This window comes from Jaculus jaculus, chromosome 11, assembly GCF_020740685.1.
Source record: "Jaculus jaculus isolate mJacJac1 chromosome 11, mJacJac1.mat.Y.cur, whole genome shotgun sequence".
Lineage (NCBI taxonomy): Eukaryota > Metazoa > Chordata > Mammalia > Rodentia > Dipodidae > Jaculus > Jaculus jaculus.
Window position 1 is genome coordinate 19,541,411 of NC_059112.1, and position 21,951 is coordinate 19,563,361.

At 36.3% G+C, this 21,951-nt stretch overlaps 1 protein-coding gene across 7 annotated transcripts in view; it reads left to right on the forward strand.

Annotated features, from left to right (window-relative positions):
• Gabra2 (gamma-aminobutyric acid type A receptor subunit alpha2) overlaps nucleotides 1-21,951 on the forward strand; it is a 136,023-nt gene that overhangs the window by 93,805 nt on the left and 20,267 nt on the right. The gene's annotated exons all lie outside the window — the stretch shown is intronic.

A 21,951-nucleotide genomic window follows, 5' to 3' on the forward strand; every position in this document is an offset into this window, starting at 1 on the left:
TGAGATTAATAAATATATTCATTTTATTTTAGGTACTAGAGAGAAAGTCATTCATTTCATTAATATATTTATTATTGGGCTTCTCTCCATCATTTTCTCTTCCAACTTTCTTTTCTTCTTCTTCCTTCTTTTCCCTCTCTCTTTTCATTCTTTCTAGTATTTGTGACATGTTCTCACTATGCACCATACATGACTACAAGCTAATTATTCTCCTGCCTCAGCCTTGCTGGTGGTGAGATTGTAGCATTGCCTTGCCACACCTGCTTAAACTTTACATACTTTCTTTAAAGGAGAAGCTAAGAATGCTGTTTGGGAGGGATCACAAATGAGTAATCCTAAATGAGACATTCTGGATTGTACCTGAGCAAGAGAATTTGATGTATTCTTCACATAGAAAAGGCTGAGGGCATGCTATAACGACATGAATCACCTTGCGGATTTTGCCTACTCATTCACTTGGGAAAGTTTTCTTGAACTCTTACTTTGCCAAATACACACGCCAAGAACTATAGATGCAAAAGTAGAACAAATCTAATTCCTGTGTTCAAGTGGTTTTATTGTAGTGGATGGCTGCAAAATTAACTAGAAGCGTTAGGAAGCTACGACATAGAGACATGATAGAGGAGAGAAGTGTGCATCCTCCTAAGGAGAGCTATCTGAACAAGTTGCTGAGTTAGCATTTAAGCTATGCATTGAAAAAAAAAAATGAATAGGGCTTTCCCAAATAGATGGATGGGCAAACTCCTAGCCAAAATGAATAGGATTCAGTGACGTTTAGGAATGAAAGAACATGGTATTCAGTGATAGCTGCTTCCTAACAGTGGAGATATAGATGGAGATAGAGTTTGAGACCTATGGTTAGAAGGGACTTGTTGATTCATTAAAATAAACCTTTGTCATATAGAACATTTGATGTCATAGTATCTTTAAAGTTCTCAAAACAATACTTGTCATTTTGTAAGTGCTATATAATGGTTTTTCTCCTTTTTAAACTGCTTTACTGAGGCAGGATCGACATGTAACAGATGTTACATATTTAAAATGTGCAACTTAATGAACTGGGAAATAAGTATACACTCATGAAACTATCATTGCCCTTGAGGTCAGGTGCATATCTATCAACTTCCAAAGATGTATCTCACACATTCTTTATCATTACTTGCATGTAATTGATGGTGGGGTTCACTTAACATAAGTTCTAACCTTTGAGCATGTTTTAAATATACTATAACATAGTGTTAGCTATAGGCATTATACTGTATAGTAGATTTCTAAAGTCCATTTTTTTCCTACCTGGCTATTATTCTCACTGTGAATATAATCCTGTATGCATTTCAGAAACAGCTGAAACCTATGTGGAGGTCAAATTGGAAGATGGAAATATCCTGAGATATACAACAAAGTTAGGAGGGTAATGAAATAGTGCTGATGATATAACACTGTATTATTCCTCAAGAAGATAGTCAAAAAAAAAGGGAAAAGAATGAATAAATGCTTTAGAGGGGGGTCCAGGAGACCTGGTGGACATCTATAACACTACACATAAAAAATAGTTTAGGGTAATATATTTTTTTTCCATTAAGTCTAATTTAGTAATGTTGTCAGTGACGAAAGCAAAGGTAAGAGAGTGGTAAAGTCAATAAGATGAATGCACCTTGAGTTACGTACCTCCAGATTTTGAAGTTACTTGTGACATCATTTTATAGTCCAGCAGACCAACAAGAACAAGAGTAGATGAACTGTAAGGCCTACTGACAAGTAGCACATTAGCTATAGGTAGAACTTCCAGACAGACTGAGTGAGTGACGGTGATGGGTGACGTGAGAGGAGAGTCTCTATACCGAATTTTAAAGAAAATTAAAAAAAAAAAACAAAAAACGACAAGTAACTAGAGAGACATTTGAATCATTATTGCCCTCGTAATAATTATTAAAATGTGGCTAACTTGGGAGTTTGAACAACAGGTTAACTGCCCCATGCCAAGCTGTCTACTAGGTGTTTTACATTATGTCTTTACTTATTCCTGTGCCTATAAGATAGACAATGATAATGATGCACAAGAGGAGACTGAGAGTAAAATGTAGGTCGCTTATTCAAGCTCCTGATGCAGAAGCTTACTGCAAATTTAAAGCATTTTGACTCCTTTCCCTTAAATGGCATAAATGTATAAAAGTGGTAGGGAGTTCAGATGGACTAATGCTAAAAGCGAGTATGTTGAAAGAAACAAAACCAGCAACAACAAAATGAGACTGTTGTTTCTCTAATTTAGAAGAAGGCAGTGGGGAGGGGGCAGAAGACCTTGCTTAGGTCACACAGGCGCCTTTCCACCGAGTTGCAGCCTTGGACCTAACAGCAGAACATTTTTCAGATTTGAAAGGAGAGTTGAGAAATAACTACACAAATTTACCCTCCATTCAGAAATGCATAGGGGAAAACACAATGGAGAGGTGAGTAAGCAGAGCTTGTTTTTTTGAAATGTATGCAGTTATGGGTAAAACACTTTTGATGTTGAAGTTTCAGTCAGGATGTATTTGTGAAATCAAGTGTAGTTTAGGAATGTCAGCATTTGTTTCTTATTACAATTTCACTCATGTTTTCTTTCTTATTATGTTATACCCTTATGATCAGTTTCTGTCTTTATTTCTTATACATCTCCCTGCTTGCAAAGTTTAAAATATATTAAGTGGCATATATAAATTTAAAATATATATGAAGCCAGGTATGTTGGCACATACCTTTAACTCAGCACTTGGGAGGCAGAGGTAGGACTATCACTGTGAGTTTGAGGCCATCCTGATACTACATAGTGAATTCCAGGTCAGCCTGAGCTACAACGAGACCTTACACCAAAACCAACAAAAAGTATTCCTACAACAATGCAATAAATGTGAATAAATAAGTAACAGAGGTGAGCCCCCTAGCAGAAACCTAACAGGAAATTTGCTTGGAAGTTATGAAAGTGGTAAAAATTCTTATCAATAAAACACATACAGAAGAATGAAAATAAAGGAAACTATAACCTAAGAAAATCAGTTATTGGCATACTCTTCTCAAGTATGCATTGGGCATTGTCTAGGATAGACTCCAGTTTAGGGTACAAAACACTTTTCACTAACCTTAAAGTGACTGAAATAATCATTTAAACAAATTTCATTGGCACTAGTAATCAATAACAAAGAAAATGTTAATTTACCAATATGTAGAAATCAAACAAAACACTCAACCATCATTGAGTCAAATAAAAAAAAAATCACTCAGGAAATCAGAATATGCTTTGAGCCATGAAAATGTACACAAAAGCTTATGTAATTCTGTGAATAAAAAAAGTTAAAATCATCAGAAGCTAAATTTGCTTTTTGTCTAAGTATCAATGAAAGTGACAAACTAAGGCAAATTAAGGAAAAGAGAAAACATGCAAAAACTAAAATCAGTGGAGACTTGACCAGCAGGTGTATAGGAATTAAATGGATTATAAGAAATATGTACTAACAAATAAAGATCCACCCACGTTAACACACAAAACTACTTCAGCTAAGAAATTCACTTAGTCTGGGGACAAATGCCAAATTTCTCAATTTCAGAGGCCTTCAGGCCTTCATGCTGTGAATGACATAAGAAAGGCAGAGTAAACAGGAGAGACTGCTGAGCTAAGATTAGAATGCCGGTTTACGATATTGAGAACCTGTGCTCTGAGTTACTGCGCTATACCAGTTCATTTTATATGTTTCATTGTTCCTGTGTTTATGTAGAGCAAGCTTATGTTTTTCATAGATATTAATCCAAAAGGACTGTCCTTGTATGTTGTAATGATAATGACCTCCTCTGAAATTTGCAATGTTTTTGCCAAATTCACTCTCAACACCACAAACACTTGGTTCTCAATGCTGTTCTAGGGACTTTCACAAGTTTCCAAAAAATAATTAAAAGGAAACAAAGCACAAATCCTGTCAGGATAAGGCATTTGTTCTCTGCTGCCTATGGTAGAAAGCACTTGGTAAGACATTTAACCTTTTTCATGGAATGCTGTGCTTTCAAGGTTTGTAACAATAAACAGTGCATCCATCATGCACACATCTCTACAGAAGAACTGATTTTCTCATTCTACAGTGTCTGGAACATTAAGTTGCTTAATATTCTCCAAATATGTGCATTAGAAAAGAAATGATTGTGAAGATTTAGCATCATACCCTATCTTTGAAGCCATGTCCTTTTTATTTGTTTTTAATTTGTCAAGGTATGGCTTCACCCTAACCCAGGCTGACCTGGATTTCACTATGTAGTCTCAGGCTGGCCTTGAACTCAGAGTGATCTTCTTAACTCTGCCTCCCGAGTACCTGGATTAAAGGTATGCACCACCAAATCTGTCTTTATGTTCTTCTATTTTCTTTTGTAATTTTAATGTTATGTGTATATGGTAATTTAGGTATTGTGCTTATGTCTAAAATATTATATCCACTACTCACAAAAAAACTTTTTTTTTTTTTACTGAAGACTAAAATGAAATAACAATGCTCATTGGAGTATTAGGTATACAAGAAGTGAGTTCAAATGCTTATCTACATAGCAAGTTTGTGGCTTATGCAGACACTAGTTGCCTATCATAAATGTCAGAATAGTTAAAACTGTACAGGAAATGTTCTTATATTGATCATTTTTCTTCTTAGTTCCACAGAATACTGTCATTAAGCTTGATTTTTGTGTTAAAGAACTATATACATTGTCATGAATACATTTTTTTTTTTCATGTAAAGGAATGCCACAAGTAGGTCAACTAAGGATGAATGCAGTTGTTACAGGGACTTAGCTGTCTTCTTTTTCTGTTTTCATACCCTTAGCTTGTGGTTTTCTTTTATAACCTTAAAAGTATTTTCTCATTCTATCTATTGAACTCACATTCTAAGAATATGGAAGAAGTTAAGTATTGCTGCATAGAACACACAATATAATGAATTTCCTTCAAAGTCCCTCCAATAATCTCTTTCAGTGTAACTGGGTTATATTACCAGTTGACTGAAAGTTGCCAGTATGGGTAAATTCAGTGTATAGTTGGTTTGACTACATATTATTTTGGCAGGTAGGATTTTTTACAATAGCAAGTAAAACAAATGTAATGAAGTCCACAGAGTGATAAAGAGAGCTTACTCCAGATCCAGCCAATCAAGACAGGTTATGTTCTCGGACTGTGAGACCTCTGGCAGAGTTCTTTATCCCACTCACTCTACCTTACTTTTTCCTTTTACAAAACTAGGTGGGTAATAATGCCTTTCCTCTAATTTGGTGTAGGGAATGAACACATGGTGCTTTCATAGTCATTCCTATATGATGAAGCACTTTGTACCATTTTGAGCACATGGTAAATACTATGCTAAGTATTTGCTGTAGTTAGTCCTTCTTATCTGACATAGCTTCCTTCTTCATGTCCAGACACATGTGAAGGGTGGTCAGCTTTTGTTTCAGGTCCAGTCACCGTAATCACATTTGCAAGACAAGCTGTTTCAGAAGCCACAAACTCTTACAAAGAAAAGAGTTGTGCCAGAATCCCACTTCTTTGATTTCATACCATTAGAGGTTGGTTCTGTTTGAAGAGAGTTTCACACTCTTTGGCATTCTCATATTTAGATGAGCTGTACTAGCCTAGGTTCAGTTTTAGCCAAGTTAGTAAAATTCAATTCGTTCAAGTAGTGAAATCCATGATTTCTATTCACTTATTTCTTACTAGTCTTGAGCTTGTAAAATATCTTTAATAAACACTGACTTAGAGGTGCATCTCATCTCAAAATTCCATTGAATATTACTGGATAGGTATGGCCCACATTCTCAGGTCTGAAGCAATCTTCCTGGGTAGTCACAAAGGTTATTTCATAGAACGTTCATGGAGCTCCTATGGACTGTTAAATCCTCTTTACAAGTGGAAGAGATAGAGTTCTTTGAAAGAAAGGAGAGTTGGAGAAGCCCATCAACCCATCATGTATTCTGTTGATTTTACTTTCTGTTTTTGACAATTTCATGCATGTTTACCATGCATTTTGTCCCTCACCGCCCCTGCCCCGCCCCCGTCTCTCTTTTTTTGACATAGTCTAGCTCTAGCTGACCTGAAATTCACTATGTGGACTGGGGCTGGCCTTGAATTCACAATGATCCTCCCATTTTGTATTTCTATGCTGTTCTCATATCAAATTTATTCTCATTGGCCTTGGTTAATAATCTTGATTTTTGCTCCAATAAGAATATTGAAACAACTAAAACGTGACCTCACCGGAATACCATAGCCTTGTCCTCCTGAGATCCTGAGCAGACATAGTCTGTATAACTACATTTCTGTGTGTGGAGAGTGTGCTTACCTGTGTACTAGAATGGTTACCTTATCTGCCTAAGAATGTCACTCCTGCAGTGTTTTGTCTTCCCAAATTTCATTAGCATCTTCCGCCCTTAGTCATCCACAGCAGAAAGACAAATATGAAATTAGTCACCCAACCTTCGAGTCCAACTTTCTAGCTAGTAATTTGGTTTTTTTTTTTTTGTTTTCTTTTTTTTTTTTTTTTTTTTTTTTGGCTTTTAAGAAGGTATATTTGAAACAATGATTTTCTTATTTTCTCCAATTTTTCTCTGCCTGTGTTCTGGCAGACCAGATCTGGCAATCAGGCAAAATCTGGTCTGGCAAATCAGGATCACTACTACCTCTCAAGCAAAACTAACTCTGCCAAAGTCCTCCACACTGCCAAATATAATGATCAAATCTCAAAGTAATTTGTTTGGCATATTAGCATACTTCAAAAGAACACATCCTTTAATGTAATTGATAAGAAATATCTAAAAAGTAACTTCACTTTGTTTTCAGGATAACTATACTTTATTGGATTAAATTTCATCTTCCGTGTCTTCTTCTTTTCTGGTCCCTACATTTCTCCTGCAAACTTTTTAAGGCCAGAATGCTTCATTACTCAATATGTAGTCATATTTTTCTCAATCTATATTTTTCCTTCATTTATTTCAGATGTTATCACTTTTTATTATCATTAGCACCTGATAATTACCAAATTTATTACTAATGTCTAGGCCTTCAAGTGCAGACACATATGTACAAGAATTTCCCTTATATCCTACTTGGATATCCAATACAAAAATCTTGTTTTGTGTAGGGCTGAACTTTCAATATTGTTCTACTTAAAACCCATTGCCTTGCAGCCTTGATGAGGCACTAAGATTCTGTTTTGGATAGCTGTATAACTCATCCTGTTTGGGATAATTTCCTATAACCGCAGATCATATAGCTGAAATAACAGAAATGTGTCTGTTTTATTTGTTGATGGGAAGCCTATGATAAAGTTTCAGCAGTACGGGTTTCTGGTGAGAACTCTCTTCCTGCCCTATTCATGACTGCATTTTCACTATTTCCTCCTATGGTCTCCGTGTGTTTACATTTGTGTGTAGAAAGAGAAGTGAGCTCTGTGTTTTTTGTTATGGCAGAGACGACTCCTATATAATCAGGACTTTTATGACCACATTTAACCTTAATTAGTTCTATAAAGGATCCCTTATTAAAATATAGCCACATAAGAGGTTAGAACTTCAATATTAATATTTAGTGAAGATATAAACATTCAGTCCATAACACCAACAAAACACTTTCTTATTTGGTGAATGCCTTTCTTATTTGGTGAATGCCTGTTATTAACATAACAATCAGAATGATTTCTCCTTCCCTCCCTCTCTCCCTCCCTCCCTTTCTTCCTTCCTTCCTTTTTCTTTCTCTCTCTCTTTCTTTTTTTAAGAGTGGGCAAGAGAGACAGACAGAAAGAGAATTAGCCCACCAGGGTCTCAGCCACTACAATCAGACATCAGAAGCATGCGCTACCTAGTGGGCATGTTCAACCTTGTGCTTGCCTTGTGAGATCTGGAGAGTTGAACCTTAGGCTTTGCAGGCAAGCAACCTAACGGCTAAGACAGCCCCAGTTATGATCTTTTTTTTTTTTTTTTTTTTTTGGTTTTTGAGGTAGGGTCTTACTATAGCCCAGGTTGACCTGAAATTCACTGTGGAGTCTCACGGTGGCCTAGAACTCATGGCAATCCTCCTACCTCTGCTTCCCAAGTACTAGGTTTAAAGGCATGTGCCACCACACCTGGCTAGTTATGATCATTTTAAGATGTGAATCATTTTATATAATTATTACGTTCCAAATATTTCATGAATTCACAAACTAAAAGTCAAAGTCCCATGGGAAATCAGAAAGTCTTTACACAGTGTGAACTACCTTTCCTACCAAGATCACCTTCTGTTGTGTATTCCATCTTTAAACTTCTCTTGTCACCTATATGGGCCTGCTCTATCCACGGCATGCCAGGCATTCACCTCTCTGCTATGTTTGCTTTACTCCCTGATATCACTTCCCCTGATATTTGTGTTTCTCATTTCTTTGCAGCCTTAGAGTGTTTTTGCAATGCCTGTATACCTTAAAAGGCATACTTGACCACCTACTGGGTGCTTTAAACTGTTTCTCCATCCTGGCTTTTGCTTCCTGAAGTGTACACTCATTTTTTTTTAAATTAGTTTTGTGCTCAGTGAATACAGTCAAGTTGGTACCATTGTTAGCCTCCTCCCTGTCCTCCCCCCTCTCCTTGACCCCTCCTTGTTGGGGTATATGGGTCATGCATTGTGGGGTTAGCCCTCAGTTATAGGTAGGAGGAAATGTCTCTGTGTCTCATGACCCAACTTGTGGCTCTGACATTCTTTCCGCCCCTCTCTTCCACAAATTTCCCTGAGCCATGTTGGGTTCATTTTAGGTCTGCTTCATTGATGAGGTCTTGGGAGCCTCTGTGTCTCTGGAGTTCTGATTTGGTAGGAGTTTATTGTTGTCTGTGTCTAACCTCCTTCACCCTTGTGCTGGTACCAGGATCACCAAGAAAACAGCACCCTTGATTGTTTATCCTATTATTCTTAGTTTCAGCTGGGGCTCTCTTGAGGTTTGATGGGGTGGTTCTCTCCTTAGGATCTGTGTCTATCTGAAAGAGAGAAGCAGATTGTCCAATGCAAAGTAAAGTTAGCACCAGATAAAGGGGATAACCATTATTTTTTTAGAGAGTTATTAATAGGTATAGGCCCTCTTGTAGCCCACAGTTGGTGGTTGCTTGATAATGGAGAGCCAGCTCATATTTGGATCTGGTTCTAACTCGTTTCCCAGCTCTAGCTTTGGGTTTCATTCTACCAAGCGATCTGTTAGCCAAATCAAGAGCAGTTGGTTTCCTAGCATGGCTGTGCACCACTATTGCATTTGTGGGCTCATCATGATAGATTATTTGCCATTAAGTATGTTAGACTATGCATTTCTTGGACAGATATTGGTCATTTTTCCCCAGTCATCCATATAGCACCTTCTGGCACTAGACATGCTGTCGGGGAATTGAATCTCTTCCAGCTTCTAGCCATGTCACTCCATGTTACGTGTCAACTGCATATGGTATCTTCAGCAGTGTGGCATTAACACTAACTTTTGGTGGGTCATCAAGTACTCTGACAGAAGTCTATCATTCTTTAGGAAACCTTGTAGGTCTCTCTGATCAAAAGCTCTTTGTGGATGATAGCCACCTGCTGGTACTGGGAGCTACTGGGAGTTACAGGTAAGTGTCCACGAAGAGAAGGAAGAAAAAGATAAGTAATATAAAAGAGCTAGAGAAAAGATGGAGAAAGAGAGAGAGGAAGAGAGAGAGTAGAAGATTGAGGTCAGTCTTCATCATACCCTCTCCAGGGCCTTGTGACTCAGGTGTTCCCTCTAAAGGCCTGGTGAAGGTTCATCCATTTGGTTTGTCTTTTAGGATGTAGAATTTTATGGTCCCATTGCTATTTGGGTCCAGATTTGTGTCCCCCACCCCTCTGTTGCCCTCCCCTCCCTCCCTACCCACCATATTGTCTGGTTCTCGAGATGCTTGCTGGGTATGTTGGCATCTTGGGTAGATTCAGTTTAGTTGCTGTCGATGAATGAGACTATGTGACAATTATCTCTGTGATTGGGTGAGTTCAGTGAGAATGATCTGCTCCAAGGTAGAATTTTTTTTTTTTTTTCAAATTTCATTGTGTCTTTTTTTTCTTACTGCTATGTAGAATTTCATCATGTAGACATAGCACATCTTAGTTATCCATTCGTCTAGTGATGGACATCTGGGTTAACTCCAGTTCTTAGCTATTATGAATTGAGCAGCTAGAAACATGGTTGATCAAATATCTCTGAACTAGGCATAGAGCTTTTAGAGTAAATGCCCAGTAAGGGAATAACTGGGTCTGTTGGTAACTCTATAGTCAACCTTTTTAGGAGACTCCATATTGCTTTCCAAAGTGGTTGTACTATCATCCATTCCTACCAACAATGAATAAGGGTTCCTATTTCTCCACATCCTCACCAGCATTTATTTTCCTTTGATTTCTTTAATTCTTTAATCTTTCTTTCTCTCTGTAACTGTTAAACCCAACAAGTAATACTTTAATAGGTTCTTACTTAACATTTGTTAACCTTATGAATTGATGGTTCTTGATAAGAAAAAAAAGGCATAGGTATCTAGAATTATATGAAAATGATCATTAGCAATAACAGTGTATTGTGAAGCAAAATCATACAATGAAAAATTGTTAGAATTAGCAGGTGGTTTAATTGAAATGTCTAGAACCAATTGGCACACATGATACCACTAACAATAAATATTTGGATAATTTAAAGTACACACAGATTCCATTTTCCAAAACAGTGAAATAAAAAATAAATCTAAACAAAATAACCAGAATTTTAAGCTCCAGTATGCAACATTTGTGTGTATATATATATGTATATGTGTATATATGTATACACATATATGTATATATATATATATATATATGGAGAGAGAGAGAGAGAGAGAGAGAGAGAGAGAGAGACAGAGAAGAGAGATTTGGATATTTTTGTAATTCACCAGCATGATTCCACTCAATATGACTTTACATAGAAGAACTGTGATACAAAATGTATCAGGAAGAGAAGTGAAAGCCATTTGCTATTATTAGATATTGCAATGTAATGTGACAGGATTTAAACCCTGATTTTTGTGTGATGAAACGAACAAGTAAATTAAAAGTGTGCATAGTTAGGCAGCATATGGATTGATAATCTATAGATGTAGTCTTATAGATCATTTCTCTCCCTTATTAGCATGTCCACCATGATGTATAAATTCAGCAATATCTTCTTTGCAGAGGAATTGATGAGTGGAAAAAAGTCCACTTTATATATTATAGGAAGAAATGGGCTTGTGCACCTGTAATGAGAAATATAGCTGTGTATTGTTCATGCTCAGAAACTGGTAGAAGAAACCAAAAGTTCTCTTATAATTTTTAAGTATCATTGATCTTTCGGTCAGAAAATTTCTTAAGAAGGACTTTATTGTAATCTCATAAAGGCATATATATAAATTTTTTTTCCAACAAATATGTTGGATTATTTATTTATTTATTTTTCTGAGAAACTATGATACTATAAGTTGTGTTTTGGAACCAAACATTGTATATATGTTGAATTCATATTACTTCACCATATTCACTCCCATATTTGTATAGAAGTCTATTTACATTTACTAGCTACAAATTCTGTAAAGTGGCATAAGTCATGAGATGTTAAGAGTTAGATAGTTAAATGGTTAAGCAAAGGTTTTGCACAGTTGTAGATTACACACAGGTACACATTGATGTCTGCTTGCGTATGAATATATGGTAATATGTTGTACTGCAGGAAAATCAGAATATCTATTACAATGTGGATGGACTCTTATTCTTTCTTGGTAACCCTTGACTAGAACTGAATTGCAAATATCCCATTGTACCTTTAACCTTAATTTACCATAGCATCTACCACTCTGTTGTTCAGACCATCAAAATATTTTTCCTACCTTGTCCCTATGGGCACAAACATTTGAAAAATGCAGTCATAGGAAAATATAAAATCTTCAAGAAGAGGGGGAAATAACATCAGAAAGTTCATGAGTATAGGTTCAGTCTGCCCCTGCTAAAGAGTTGGAGCCATCTTTGGAGACAAATGGTTTTAATTGAAAATTAGCAGGAAGGAAGGTGTCAGAGGAAGTTGAATGTCTGGGTGATAGTGGATCTGAAACCAGTGAGTAGGAAGATTGTATGGGGCATAAATAATTTCATCAAAATGCATCCCCAGCATTTGCTTTCCAGATGGCATGGGCTGCAGAGTGCTAACAGGAGGCACACCTGGCATCTTGGAATTGACTTTGGCACAAGGCAGCACACGCTTATCAGATGCAAGCTGCCAGCCTACCAGCTACCTTCCTCCTTACTGCTGCCAGTCTCAGCCCAGTCAGGCTACTGCCAGTTATGAAAATGACTGAAGTGAAGTGTTTTAATAGACTAGGGCAAGAAAATGAGAGAGCCTTTTTAGTTCAAGTTCAGGCCTAAAATATGCTTCAGGAATACAGGTGACATCGTAAGTTTGATTGATATGGATGAATTTTATGATCACATTTTATTTTTTGTTTATTTTTTTATTTCTTTATTAGCAACGGTCAGACAGAGAAAGAGGGAGCTAGGGAGGGAGAGAGAGAAAAAACGAGAAAGAAAGAGAGAGGGACAGAGAGAGAAAGAAGGAGAGGGAGACAGAGAGAAGATGGTTGCGCCAGGGCATCCAGCCACTGCAGATGAACTCCAGATGCATGTGCCACCTTGTGCATCTAGTTTATGTGGATACTAGGGAATTGAGCCTTGAACTGGAGTCCTTAGTCTTCACAGGCAAGCGCTTAATGACTAACCCATCTCTTCAGCCCTTAGTCATCTTTTAAAATAAATTCTGAAAATTTGGCAATAATATGAAAAAAATACTTTGATATGATTATACACATTAAATCATGAAACCAGGCAAAGCCCTCTCATTTCCATCTCAGAATCTCTCATATTTTAAAAGTAATGATATCAATGAAAACAATACTAAAATAATGATTGAGCACCTCAGGGTACCATACATTAGGTTAGGCAGGTCAAAGTTAATAGTTAATTCTGGAAACAAAAATCCCTAGTTAAGAAAGTAAAAGAATCTCTCCATTTATATGTAAGAATATTGGGGCCTTTCTGTAAACTCGGTTCTCTGTAATCATTTCTTCTTCACTGTCAAAGAGCAGGCCAATTCAAAAGAAACCATTTATTCCTAGAATCCCAGAAGTCAGAAATACTGTAGGTGATTGCTTTGTAAATGGATATTTTCTTTCCGAGAAGTACGCTTACTAAAAGTGTATCAGAAATTGAAGCAAATACTTACCTATGAATTCCCCTCATTAATTGCTTGCTATCAGGAGATGTGTTTAGAGGACTTTAGATAATTTGCTGTGTTTCAGATCTTACCTCCCTCAGATTAGAGGACCACTACTGATACCTTAAAATTGCTTTTAATGTTCTTTTCTGTCCTATCCAAATGTGATATTCAGCAATTTGAAGTGAAATTATCTGGTTAAATGATGTCCTTCAAAGTAAAGCCACTTATATGAGCTCATCATAATCACTAGAAATCCCAGTGTTACTGGAGAAGAACTCCGTTGTCACATTGGAGATGTTTGATAAACTCATTTCTCAATGTATTTTGTCTTGGAAATCCCTTGTGAAACTTTACAGTTTTATAGCATATATGCTAGATATTATAGATACTTATGAGGATTCATTATATATTTTCTTTCGTGGGTGGGGGGCAATCTTTGCATTAACCCTGACTAGCCTCAAACTCCAGGGCTACTTGCCATAGACTCTAAAGTACTTGTAATATCCACCATTTTCCTTTCATTTTAGTTTGATATTTTTGTAAACATAGCTTTGAACTCTTCACTTGAACTCTGAAATTATAATATAGAAAATAATAGCATCTCTACCTTGATGAATCTTCTTCATTTACAGGACTAGGCTGTCACAAAGTAATGAAATAGTGTTTTCACTACTACAAAGAAATGTAGTAAGTTTTAGTTTTTTATCTCCCACAGAAATACTAAAACATGTTATTTATCCTCAAATATATTTTACCCTTTCAAGAAAATGATTTTCAGTTAGTTAACTTTTGTGATATACATTCTCTAATAATGTATTTTTCATCATGAATAACAGAATATCAGCCCAGTGAACTCACCTTAAGAGTTATAAGAAATCACCAAAACTATTAACATGTGAATAGTTATCCTCCATTTTATAGTAATGCTATTTACAAGATTGAGATAAAAAAGAGTATGTGATAACACTGTCAAGTTTATATGAGAGCTTTCTATGGTCTCCTTTCATCATTTTATTGTCATCCTGTCAATATATTTTATTGTAAATTATGAAATCATAACATTACTGATACTTTAGCAGGAGCGTATTATATAAAGAGTAACTGGTGCCTCTTACGTTAATATTTGACTATTATACCAGCCTTACCTTATAGCAAAAGGTCCTGCTCATTTCTTATTTCAGAAATCCTGGTATTAAATGTAAACCACATTAGGTATTTTAGAAGTTAACTCTCCGTTGATGCTGACTGTGGATTAAGTCATAATTGCACTGCTGAATCCATTGTCACATCATGCCCAAATAAAGAGCTGATCTTATCTTGTTAGAAACCTAGGGATAGATAATCTCAGCCAAGGAGACTACAGGCTTAATGAATTCCAGAATTACTGAATCCAGTTGAAATGATACAGGGGTTTATGGGAATAATGGAAGAATATAGAGAAATACAGCTCCAGGCTTTCCTCTCACTCCCCTTTTAAAAATTTTCCACATTAATTTTTTTTCCCAAAGTGGGAAATTAATAACTGAACCAAAAGTGCCTGAAGCTTTACTGGCACCATTTAAGTAGTTCCAAGCCTAAGCATTCTTTGATTTTTCTCAAAGTACCACTAGGTGGGCCTCTTGCATCCTTGCTTTGGAGTCAGCATCTTTATCTACCATGCTTGGGTCAAATGAACTTGAGATAAAAACAAAAGGGGGAAGTTACAGAAATATGTATGAGACAGGTTCTATGCAGGCCGTTTGCACCTGTTGTATGATGATTATAAGTTAATAAGCACATATTCTAATTCCTATTTTAGAAATAAAGTCACTGAGTGTCAGAAAGGATTAGATGGAAGGTTTTTATATTTGTTGGGACACACACACACACACATACACACGTGTGTGTGTGTGTGTGTGTGTGAATATTACACTGTATACCCAACAATCCATGAAAATATCATTTTGGTTTTATCAGTGTGTGGGCAGGGGTGAAATTTGGCATGATCATGTGCCTATAGTTTAAGAAGCAGAGTTCAAACTCCCATCTGACTTTAAGGTCCATTTTTCTCTAAGTATAGTCAGTTCTAAAGCAATTTAAACATTTCCCTGCATCATATGGTCTTCAAACACACAGCAATCTTAGAGTCTGCCTAGAAAAATGCAAAGGTTAGACAAGTGTTATTAAAATATAAGATACTGACCTGTAAAAGACTTTGGAAGAAAATTTCACTTACTATTTTCTGTTGAAGAGTGGGAGTTTTGGTTTGTATATTGCCTTCACTGTTGATACGGCTACAGTTTTGAATATTCTCATTTCTAAATCATAATACCTAGCTCATGGGGTTACTAGGAAGATTGTGCAGAAACATGAACACATCTTAAAATAGGAGGTGGCATTGATAGTCAGGGCTTCTTAGCACCACTGATTTTTAAATTATTCTTCTAGCAGTAATGTAAGAATGAAATAATTATGCATTATCAATTTATACAGTGCAAATTATGTGTATAATTCGGTGTGATTAGAACTCTGTTTCACTCTTAAGAGAAAGAATGAATCTTCTTATTCATATTTATATGTTTACATATAAATCTGTCATCTATCTATCTAACTATCATCTATCTATATATCTATCACCTTTCTTTCTCTTTCTATTTATCTGTCATCTATTGTGTGTCGATGTTCATGTGGATACATTTAATAGGTTTTTGGGCACATAAAATGCTTGTTTCAAAACTCTTGGAATGACTATTCACCTAATGAAGTCTTCTTCAAAGCACAATTACACTGAATTCTTGAAAAGTAGTTATCATTAGACTTTATATATCTAATTTTAAATATGTACCTCATGCCCACATATTTCTGTCTGTATGCCCAAATAGGTGCATTTTCCATATATGTGTGTGTATCTGTGCAGTAATTCATTCTGTCTAAAAATATTTCCAGGCATACACTACCAGGGCTTACAGGTATAATAGTAAACCAAAATGAGATAGTACTCCTCACAGAACTTGTAATATGCTTGAGTGGAGGGTCAGGTAACAAATTTCCACATATTATCAAATGTAATATTATGAAAATAAAAAAAAAAAGGTGCTCTTAGTGCTAGAGAGATGGTGCTTGCCTGAGAAGTCTAAGGACCCAGGTTTGATTCCTCAGTACTCACGTAAGCCAGAAACACAAGGTAGCACATGTGTCTGGAGTTTGTTTGCAGTGGCAGGAGGCCCTGGCATGCCCATTCTTTCTACCTTCCCCCGCTTTTTCTTTCTCAAATAAGTACGTAAATGAAATAAGTTTTTAAAAGGTGTTCTTAGATAACAAATAATTTAGTTTAAAGTTGTAATGTTCCCTCACCTCACAACTTGAGGATCTACATTGATCTTCTATAGTTCCAAAATATCTGTGAATGTTAATATGAATTTTATTTCATATTCATACATCTTATAAATAAATCTCATTCTGTACATGAGGGTTTTGACAACTTATTAATATAACAACTAGGATACACAATTGTTAAATGGGTTTAAGTAATATTTCTATATGCTTTCTTCATACTTTCAGGTTTAATGGGACTGTTTCTGCATGTGGTAAGCGCATTAGAAATAATCTGGACAAGCTTTGTAGCTACTTTTTTGTTTTTTCTAAAAAATGTAATCAAGGCAGTTGGCATTTGATATGGCACTACTGGGCAAGTTTGATTAAATCAAATGCATAGTAATTAAATACATTTATTTATTTATTTGCAAACATAGAGAGAAAAGAGATATAGAGAATCAGTAAACCCAGGCCTCTAGTCACTGAAAATAAATTCCAGATTCATGTATCACTTTGTGAATCTGTCTTTACATGTGTACTGGGGAATCAAACTCAGATTGTTAGTATTTGCAGGAAAAGGCATTTGCTGCTGATCCATCTCCCCAGCATATTAATTACTTAGTTTTGTCTTGAGTTTTCCATTTTTAACAATTTTTTGAAAATCACACATTTTGTTAAAATTCAGTTTAATTCGGTTTTATATTCTTTCAAATTCTACCTCTTAAGATTAAGTTATCAAGATCACAATGACCTATGTGGTTTAATGTCTGAGTTTCCCTTTTTGATATTTCTTTCCATATTCAGAGGTTTGTAGATTTGTTTTGAGTACCCATTATAAGGGGTAGTAGCTTGTTCTTGAATCCTTAAATGTCCCCCGTATTATATCAGCTCATTATCTTAATAAGCTGTTAACAGGGTTTTTGTTTTTCTGGTTAGCCATGAATCCTAACTGCCTAAAAAGAAAAGAAAAAGAAAAGAAAAGAAAAGAAAAGAAAAGAAAAGAAAAGAAAAGAAAACTATAGGTATCTCACTAGTAGAAGTTATAAGCTATCCTGTATTAATATTAAGGTGCTAAGCTTCAGATTCCATTGCTGACATGAACAGAGTTTGCAAGTTGTTATCCTTATGCCTACAACAAAGCAGAGCTGACCAGATTGGACACTAAAGAGTCTGATTGCATTGGCAAGTGAACTGAGGTGACAGATAAAACTGCTAGCCCATATGCCTGAAAAGGCAGGCCTACTTAGATAACACAGCCAGCATGTTCGTGCCTGGAAGAGAAGCTGTGGGAGCCATATGCTGGTTGCGGTACTTACATAGCATGCTGGATGACTCACTGGGGACTGAGGCTGTGATAATGAGAAATCTATCAAGCCTCAGTCCTATCAGGGCCTCACGTGTTCATGGGATTTAACTCATAGATTCTTACAGATACTCAAAGCAATGGTCTGAGAGATAATCTTTCCAATAGATGATCAAAGTCAGAGATGAGACGTAATTCTGATATATGCCCAGACCTTTCTCTTTAGTGGAAGTCTACCTTTCAGAGCATAAACTTGGCCAGAACTTTACCCAAATGAATAGAAACCATTTGTATCTATCCAGTCTTTCTAAGTGAGACTTCACTGTCTCACCTAAATGTGGTAACAGCTTATTGTCATTAGGGTCAGGGCTTCACAAAGACAGGCTGACAATGCTGTAGGTATATAAAGGATTAGGGCAATAGACAAAAGAAATGTGTGAAGGTTGTAACCTGAGATGATATAGGTTCACTGGAAGATAAAGATCTAATGAAAAGGTTGGAGGATATTCATCTCCTTTATAATTTGCTATAGTATTAGTCATTGGGCTCCAATTAGTTAATTGTAACTTACAGCTAAAACTGTATCACAGGACAGAAGGGAAAATAGACAGAGAAGAGACAAAACAAACACCAGCAACTTGATGTAAATGTTTGAATTATTGCACAGGGTTGTAATCTAGGTGTCTTCACAGTAGTTTTATGGTTCTGATGGAAAAATAAACAATGTAAGCTGGGGAGATGGCTCAGTGTTTAAAGGTACTTGCTTGCAAAGCCTGATGGCCTAGGTTTGATTCCTCAATACTTATGTAAAGGCAGATGCACAAAGTGTTACATGTGCCTGGAGTTTGTTTGCAGTGACAAGAGGCCCCTGTGTGCCCATTCTCTCTCTCTCTCATGTAAATTAGAATAAAATATTAAAAATAAAAAAGCAATATGAAATAGAGGGATAATTCAGGTAGAGATATAGCACTTAGCGATAATGAGAAGTAATGATAGAAATAAAAATATAGTAAAGTGTACGGAATCTACATGTTTGTGAGCTCAACAATCAGCTGGCTAAGGAAGGAATTGATAAGGTTTTATATAGGTTATTAGTAATTTCCCCAAATTAAATTCAAGCAGAGAACAAAACTAAGGTCTGCAGAGATGGCTTACCAGTTAAGGTGCTTGCCTGCAAAGCCAAAGGATGCAGGTTCCATTCCCTAGGATCCATGTAAGCTAGATTTACAAGGTGGTGCATGCATCTGGAATTTGTTTACAGCGGCTAGAGTCCCTGGTGTCCCTTCCTTCCTTCCTTCCTTCCTTCCTTCCTTCCTTCCTTCCTTCCTTCCTTCCTTCCTTCCTTCCTTCCTTCCTTCCTTCCGCCCTCCCTCCCTCCCTCCCTCCCTCTCTCTCTTTCTTTCTCTCTCTCGCTGCCTCTTTCCTGTCTCTCTGCCTCTTTCTTACTCTCTCTGCCTCTTTCTCTCCCTCTCTCTCTCTCCCTCTCAAATAAATAAATGAAAATAGATGGTCTGGACGGATGACTTATCCATTAAGGCATTTGCCTGCAAAACCAAAGGACCCAGATTCAATTCCCCAGGACCCACATTAGCCAGAAAAACAAGGGAGCTTATGTGTCTGGTGTTCATTTGCAGTGGCTGGAGGCCCTAGCATGCCCATTCTCTCTCTCTCTCTCTTTTTCTCTGTCAAATAAATGAATCAATAAAAATAAAATATTTTTAAAAAGAAAATAGAAAATGAAGCTAAACAAGCAATCATTGAACAGTGCTTTCATTTGAAAATATACTATATATTTACAGATGGAATAGCCAAAAAAATAATGCAAAAGAAATATTGGATATAATAATCACAGAGATCTCCCTAAGTATTAATTTATAAAAACCAACTCTAATAGCCCTCAGAGCATTAACAAGCATAAATTTATGAACAACAACAAGGGCAAACATTGTGGTGCATACTGCTAATCCCCAAAACTCAGGAGGCAGAGGCAGCTAGATTGGTACAAGCATCTCCTGCCTGGTCTGTAGTGAGAGTTTCAGGACAACTAGGACCATACATCAAGACATCTCAAAAAAATAAAACTACTCCTAGATTAAAATTTTAGCAAAGGCAAAAATAACAATCTTGGAGAAAAAAAAAATAAAGTAACTGGAGGAGGAAAACAAAAACCAAGGTCATGGCTGCTGATAGGTGACGTAGGGGTTAAAACTCTTGTCTTCAAGCCTAAAGACTCCTGTTTGACTCTTCAGGTCCCACATACACCAGACACACAGTGGCTCAAGCGCACAAGGCCTATGCATACAAGGGGTAACAGGCATCTGGAGTTTGATTGCAGTGGCTGGAGGCCCCAGCATGCTAATTCACTCTCTCTCCCTTTCCCTCTCTCTTGCATTAAAAAAAGAAAAAAGATCGAACCATATACTACACTAACAATAGAGAAAGAATGAATGAGATCAGCTTTCAATCCCCTCTTCTGATACCATTGCTTTCCTGGAAACCCTTATTTTCTGCCTTGGTACCTTGCGGCCTTCCTTTACTTCTTGCAAACCCTGCTTCTTTCATGTCCCCGAGTTCTGCACACGCTAATTGCTAGTCTAGTTGCCTTTTCATCTCTGATCATTCTTTCAGTTTGCCTCTTTACTACTCCATGTTATCCTTATCTATACTCCCAGTCTAGCAAACTGTCCTGCAATATGTCACCAGACCACTCACCCAACTGTAATAGATTTGTATTCTTGCTTTCTAATGACTCTTAGAGGACTCTTCTGATTTTGCTCACATTCCATTCACAACTCCACTGTGCCTAACCCTGTGAGGATGCTTACTCTGTGACAGAAGAAACAGCCTGCTTGAAATTATCTTAATAAATAAAAGCTTATCCATTATAGATCACTAGGGAAGTAGTTTCAATAAATATTTATTAATTCACTCAAATACTCTTCAAACCAGGTTTTACTTTCCACTGGACACCTTTTAATACTCTGATAAGACAAATAGTCACTATTCCTGACTGCTTATTACGGTATACTATTTTGTAACCCAGAATACAATCTGAACTCAGTAAAATATGTTAGAAAAATCCATAGTACCAGGTCATAGGTGACTTTAGGAAAAAGTCAGAGTATAAAACTTAATAATTTCGCATAGCAGTGCCCACTCTATAGTACAGGAGTCTTTGTAATTGTTAATTAACATGTTTACAATGCCTATCAATGTAGGAAGCAGATAATAATTTAGTAAGTGAAAGAACATGAGTGACATCAAAATAAATGAGGTGAATGAGTGACAGAAAGATTGCAGTTATAGCAAAAATCATGTGCACTTGCCCCAAATGACCAAATAGTTACATCTCTGCACTTCAGTCTGAAGTATAAGGCTGGCATCTTGTAGAATACAGTGATTTAAACTGACAGCAGGACTTCAGGATGCAAAGGGTTTGGTGTGAGGGATTTGAGGTTTGGATATAATAAGTCTATGACATATGCAGGTAAGCCAAAGGAACACTTTGTCATTCTTGTAATAGTGCTGCAACTGAGCTCTGCGAATATCTATTTAAACATTTTATTTTTAAATTTTTATGTTCTAGTGAAGTTTAAATTAATGTGCATGCATTAATTTCTTTATGCCCATTTTCCTTAACACAGAGACATTTCAATATTTCCTATTATCTAGTTGTAAGATATTATGAGGTGAAGTACAGCCTTTGGCAGGGAAATACACTTGTAAACACTGATTTATTTTGGAGAAAATGAATATTGCTTTGTTTCTTGTTTTGATAAAAAGAGGAAAACACCAGAAAAACATTTTTTGTTATCAGAATCTTTTGTTTCTGCCATTTCTAGCAGTAACCAGCAGGTGGTATCAAACAATTTTACATTTCTTCTGTTGCAGTTTTAGTGTCTATTTTTCAAGACTCTTTTTACCTAACTTATACCCCACACCCCAATCACAAACACAAGACTTTGATAAGGAGAATTCATATTTCTGTGGTTTTAATATTTAAATATCCTGATTTTTCTATCAGTGTGTCCTTTCTTCACATGCACTATCTTTGTGAGATTGATGCAGCTT